This window comes from Arachis duranensis, chromosome 9, assembly GCF_000817695.3.
Source record: "Arachis duranensis cultivar V14167 chromosome 9, aradu.V14167.gnm2.J7QH, whole genome shotgun sequence".
Lineage (NCBI taxonomy): Eukaryota > Viridiplantae > Streptophyta > Magnoliopsida > Fabales > Fabaceae > Arachis > Arachis duranensis.
In genome coordinates, this window is record NC_029780.3 from 52,715,492 (window position 1) to 52,721,982 (window position 6,491).

Sequence of the window (6,491 nt, forward strand, 5' to 3'; positions counted from 1 at the left end):
GGTCCTCTACAGAGAATTGTGCCTTAGCTTCTCTTAGCTTTCGCTTCAAGGTCCTTTCAGGTTCAGGGTCAGCCTCAACAAGAATGCTTTTGTCTTTGCTCCTGCTCATATGAGAGAGAAGAGAACAAGAAAATATGGAATCCTCTATGTCATAGTATAGAGATTCCTTGAGGTGTCAGAGGAAAAGAAAAATAGAAAGAAGAGGTAGAAGAATTCGAACTTAGAAAGATAGAGTTCGAATTGCACATGTTAGTCCATAAATATAAGGATGTGAGAAGAGGGGAAGAAATTTTTAAAAATAAATTAAAAAGATTTTAAAAACATTTTGAAAATTGATTGATGATTTTCGAAAACTAAGATTGAGAAAGAAGTAAAGTGATTTTTGAAAAAGATTTTGAAATTAGAAATCAAAAAGACATGATTTGAAAACTATTTTGAAAAAGATGTGATTAAGAAGATATGATTGAAAAGTTATGGTTTTAAAAAGATTTGATTGAAAAGATATGATTGAAAAACAATTTAAAAAGATTTGATTTTTAAAAATCAATGACTTGGCCAACAAGAAAAGATATGATTCAAACATTAAACCTTTCTCAACAGAAAAGGCAACATACTTGAAATGTTGAATCAAATCATTAATTGTTAGCAAGTATTTTTGAAAATGGAAAGAAATTGATTTTGAAAATATATGATTGAAAAGATATGATTTGAAAAAGATTTGATTTTGAAAAATTTTGAAAACTTAAAAAAAATTTGCATTAAAATCGTATGAAAACTTGAAAAAAAATTGAATTGAAAACAAAATCTTCCCTCTTGTGCCATCCTGGCGTTAAACGCTCAGAATGGTGTCCATTCTGGCGTTTAACGCCAAAAAGGCTACCCTTTTGGGCGTTAAATGCCCAGCCAGGTACCCTGGCTGGCGTTTAAACGCCAGTTTTCCTTCTTCACTGGGCGTTTTGAACGCCCAGCTTTTTCTGTGTAATTCCTCTGCTGTATGTTCTGAATCTTCAATTTTCTGCATTATTGACTTGAAAAGACACAAATTAAATTTTTTTTTTGGATTTTTAATGATGAGGAAAAATCAAAACGCAACTAAAATCAAATAAACAATGCATGCAAGACACCAAACTTAGAAGTTTGTATACTACTGACACTAACAAATTGAGAATGCATATGAGAAACAACAAAACACACAAAACAAGAGAATTTAAAGATCAGAGCAAGTAAATCATCAAGAACAACTTGAAGATCAATGAAGACACATGAATATCTATTAGAATTATTTTTGTCAGTAGTGTAAATTTTTTAATATTAATTTGGTAATTTATCCTAAAAACCAATTTAATGTTAATCAAGATAGTAAGTATTTTATGTTCAAACAAAAAGTCAGGAGTTCAAGTATCAGCTATTATATAAAGTATATTCTTTATGAATTATATATAATGAATGATATTTTAAGAAAGAAAATTGTGTCATACTCATATAATTTTAGAGAGAAAAAAAATTATCTTATTTAACATTTATTAATTCTAACAATAATTAATAAATACTAAATAAAATAAGTTTTAACTGTTTTGGCTAATTTTCACTGGTACCAAACATTTTTGTAAATCTATTTATATTATCAATTAAACTCTTAATCTTTTGTTAATTTGAATGATAATGTATAGCAAGTGGCCAACTGGAATTCAGCTACATCATCATATATATGCTTCAAACTTCAAACTTGTGGAAAGTGGGCTCATATTTGTAATCTTATGTAAACATGGTGGGCTCATATTCCTTGTTTTTGACATATTTTAAGCCCAACAAGCACACATGTATAGTTGAATACGGCCCTAACTAATTAATGTGTATTGTTTATTGAGTATTATATTGACCAAAACAACGAAAGCAAATTAATGAGTAATGGCTATACTAGGTTTCAACTGAAAAATGTAATCATCCAATAAGCTCACAAAATTGGTGCCTAGCGTCTTGCCACCATTTGGGTTTATCTCAATCATTTATATAAGAAAGCAACATGCTTCATTCCTTTATTATATATGACACTCTCTTCTATTAAAAATAAAATTTTATTTTGTATATATATTGTCAAAATAGTGCGGAGATATTCTCATCTAAACTATATATAGGAGACCCTACAATATAAATGCTAGTGAGTATAGCTATTCGTATATTAATTTTATATTGGCTTATTATGTAGACATGTACCTAGATGAAAAAGAAAGATAGGCTTATTAATTTTGGGTTGCGTCTTTAATTTCTATTTTATATTACTATATTTTAAAATATTCTCTATGTTTATAAATAATTAGTTAAAAAAATTTAATACATATATTAAAAGTTATATCATTTTAAGAAAAAATACACTATCTAGTAAGTTGTGAAGTAATTATTAAAAGAATAAAATAATATCGTATTAAAAATATAAATAAAACATATTGTTAGAGAATTATCTTCATTGAATGGAGAATCAACCTACATGCTGCAATGGAGTGCAATGCGGTTTATGATTTATGAAGGCCACTAAAGACACAGAGAAGAGTACACACTGAAACACATTATGATTTAATTTATTTATGGACCACGCACATAATAATTCAAGAAGGAAAATAGTAAAAGGCAGTATTATTTAAGTGGACGAGGTTGACGTTTATATGGTAACTCGCCATTTTATATAGTGTTTATGATCATATTTGATTATGTATATATTTTTACAAAATGCAAATTTTGAACATTAAAATTAGCTATAGTATATTTTTATATAAATATATGTATAATTTAATTTATATTTAATTAATATGTATTTTATATTTGGTTTAATTATTCTAGTAATTTTTATAATTTTATTAAATTTATAATAAATTTTTTATTTTTCTTTCTTTGAATTAAGTTCATATATTATCTTTAATTTTATAATTAGATCTTTATTAGTATAAAAAATATTAGAGTTAACGAAATATTTTTCACAAATTGAAGGCACTCATAATTAAAAATTTAGTTAGATGTTTGACCATCTATTTTTTTAAATGAATATTTTGTTAATTTTAACGTTTTTGATACGGAAAAGAGACTTAATTTCGAAATTAAAATCAGTATAGGAATCAAATTGAAAGAAAAAAATATAAAAACTTAATTATAAATTTGGTAAAACGATAAAGACCAGAATAATTGAACCTTTGTATTTTAATGAGTATTTTACACTAATAATTGGTTTTAGTACAGTATACACCTAATATAGTTTATATTTTTATTGTAATTAAAGAATTTTTTTATAAAATTTTTATACTATTAAATGTTTAAGTTACAGTAACCAACATTATTTAATTTGCTAGCAAAATCCTAATCTCCATGATAAATCTAAAATGATTAGAAGTAGATTCAGCAATTAAATGATTAGATTGATGAAAAGTTATTATAGTGACGTAATAACTTGAGGTTGGAATCCAATGTCATTGGTTGAAGATTGTTTTTGAATTGAAAGTCTTAATTTGAAAAAGGACAATAATTACATAAATGTAGTACTATATATATAAGGAGGTATTGAATAAGAAGAACAATTAAGAGGGCTACCCAATTTTAGGAGGTGCTGGATGTAGGTCTTTATGGTTTTGCAAGTACTCTTATTCGTATTCTTATGAATTGGACCATCAATTATGAATTAACGTAACATGTCAATGCAAATGTTTTGGTCCAGTATATAGTGGACGCTATCATTTTTCATGTGATACCCACCTAAAGAAAATTAAGGAGATGAAATTTATATTATTCATTAACTACTTTCTGCACGCACCATATATATCAGATATATATGGATAATAATTAATAATAACAAGCCAGAAACTTGAACACTACTACTGGCTATGAAATATGACTTAGTAATAAGAAGGCAGAAACTATTGAACTGGAAAATCTTAAATATGGTGGTGATGATGGTGGTTGTGGTTGTTGCGGCAGTGATAGCGACATGTGAGAGGAGGTATATATGGTTTAGATTGTGAGGATGGTAAGAATAGAAGAACAGAATATATATAACATAGCTAATTTAAAAGACTTGTCAACAAAGCAACAACTGTCACATTTTGAATGTGTTATATGTTATGATGCATGGACATGGAATACGACATAACACGCGATATGCAGATATACGAATTTGAAATTTTTATGAAATATAGGGACATAGAATATATATAAAATATAAAATATTTTTTAGATAAATTGTAATAATATTTTAATATTTTATTGATATTAAAATATAAATTAATTTTTTAATTATTTTTAATGTTTTATAATTATATAAAATATTTAAAATATTTTTTATTTTAATAATTTATAATATATATTATTTCTAAACTCATTTTAAGAATACATGTTAAGAATAAGACTGGACACGCTGACACATGATGGTATTTAGGTGTGTCCAGGCATGTCCGGAGAAGAATTTTTTATTTTTTATTAAGACACGATTGGACACAGTAGACACGCAAGTTGGAGGAGTATCAGTGAGTGTTGTGTCCGAAATGTGTCCGACACGCGAACTCGAAAACCCAGTGAAGTGTCCCTGCTTCATAGTTTGGGGTTTATGTTGGGAAAGTGAGAAGCCCGTCTGAGTGTCTTGAACGTTCTACTTTTACGTTTGGTAACTTTTTGAAACTTTGAATTTAGAAGTACTTTCACCTCTGAATAACGTACGTTCATGTGAAGCTAAAAATTCTAGTTTCTGTGTTGACGTTGAAAAAAGCTGGTTACTATTAGAGGAATTAGGTGAGAAATTTATTCCTTCTCTACCAATCCTAACCTTTATTTTCTTCTACAAGAAGGATGCAGGTAAGCATAACTTTCACAGCTTTGTGTATATTCTTCGTTATAAATTTTTTTTCATCAAAATCTTTCATATTTGTTTCAATCACTGCCAAGGTAAATATTTTATTTGTTTTTTATTTTTTTAGTACTTTCTTTCATATTTTGATTTTTATGATTTTTTAATTGTATTTTTTTATTTATATGATAAATATTTTTTATATTATTTTTTGAGTGTTCTGATGTTATTTTTTACTGTTTTGATGTTATATTTTTGTTGTATGTTTTTATTCATATGACAACTATTGTTGATATAAATTTTTATTTTTATTAATTTTTATGATATTTTTATTATTTTTTGTTTATATAAATTATTTTTCTATCCTTTATTGTACTATATTTATGTTGTGTATAAATTTTTTATTTTTTATTTGATTTTATCCATATGAGTTTTATTTACTTCTTATTGTATTTTTTTGTTCATAATATATGTTGTTAGTTGTAATTATTATATACTATATTTGTATAAAATTTTTTTCATTTTTTTTCATTTTTATTGTACTAAGAAGTTCGTTTGAGTGTGTTGAACGTTCCATTTTTATGTTTGACAACTTTTTGAAACTCTCAACTCAAAAGTACTTTCACCTCTAAACGTACGTTTATCTGAAGCAAAAAATTCTAGCCTCTGCGTTCACGTTGGGGAAGTTTGGTTACCATTGAGAAATTAGAAGAGAATTTTTTTCCTTTTCTACCAACCTTACCCTTCGTTTTCTTCTATAAAAAAGATACAAATAACCATATAACTTTTACAATAGTTTTTGTGTATGTTCTTCATTCCATTTTTTTTTTCATACAAATTTATTTCAAACACAGCCCAGGTAAATATTTTAATTTTTTAATTATTTTTAGTATTTTTTTATATTTTAATTTTTATGTTTTTATTATATTTTTTATTTATATGATAAATATTTTTTATATTATTTTTTTAGTGTTCTATTTTTTATGTATATTATTATTTCTTATTATTTTTTAGTTCATATGATTTTTTTTATCATTTACTCTTCTTTATATTTAATATTTAGAGTGTCTTTTTTATGTTTATTTTTTATTTGCTTTTATCATTGATGTTTTTTATATTATTTTTTTCAGTATTCTAATCTCTCAAGTATGTACTTAATTTTTTTATGGTATTCATATTATTTCTTATTCATATGAATTCTATTTTTTCCCTCTTTTATGCACTGTGTTTATATCTGTAAAACCCAGTTAATTAACGGCTAATTAACCCATAAATGAGAATTTATTCTAGAAAGCCTAAAATGTGATTTTTATGGCTAAATGTGATAGAGGAGATTGAGACGAGAATTTCGGTACCAATTTTATAGAAATCAGACCAAGATTGGACCGAACGGGCCAAACCGGGCCAACCGGACCCAAAGTGGGCCCTTGGCCCAACATAACTAAACCAAAACCCTAGTTTTCAGCACTCTCTCTCCTCACACAACACCAAACACGCTGAAAAAGAGAGGAAATGGGGGAAGAACACTCTCTCAAACCTCTATCTCTCACTTGATCTTCAAACCACCATAACTTTTGATCTAGAGCTCCGATTGCCGCTCCGTTTGCGGCCACGCGTTCACCGCGGAGAGCTCTACAAAACCCATACAACCAATCTTGAGGTAAGCCAC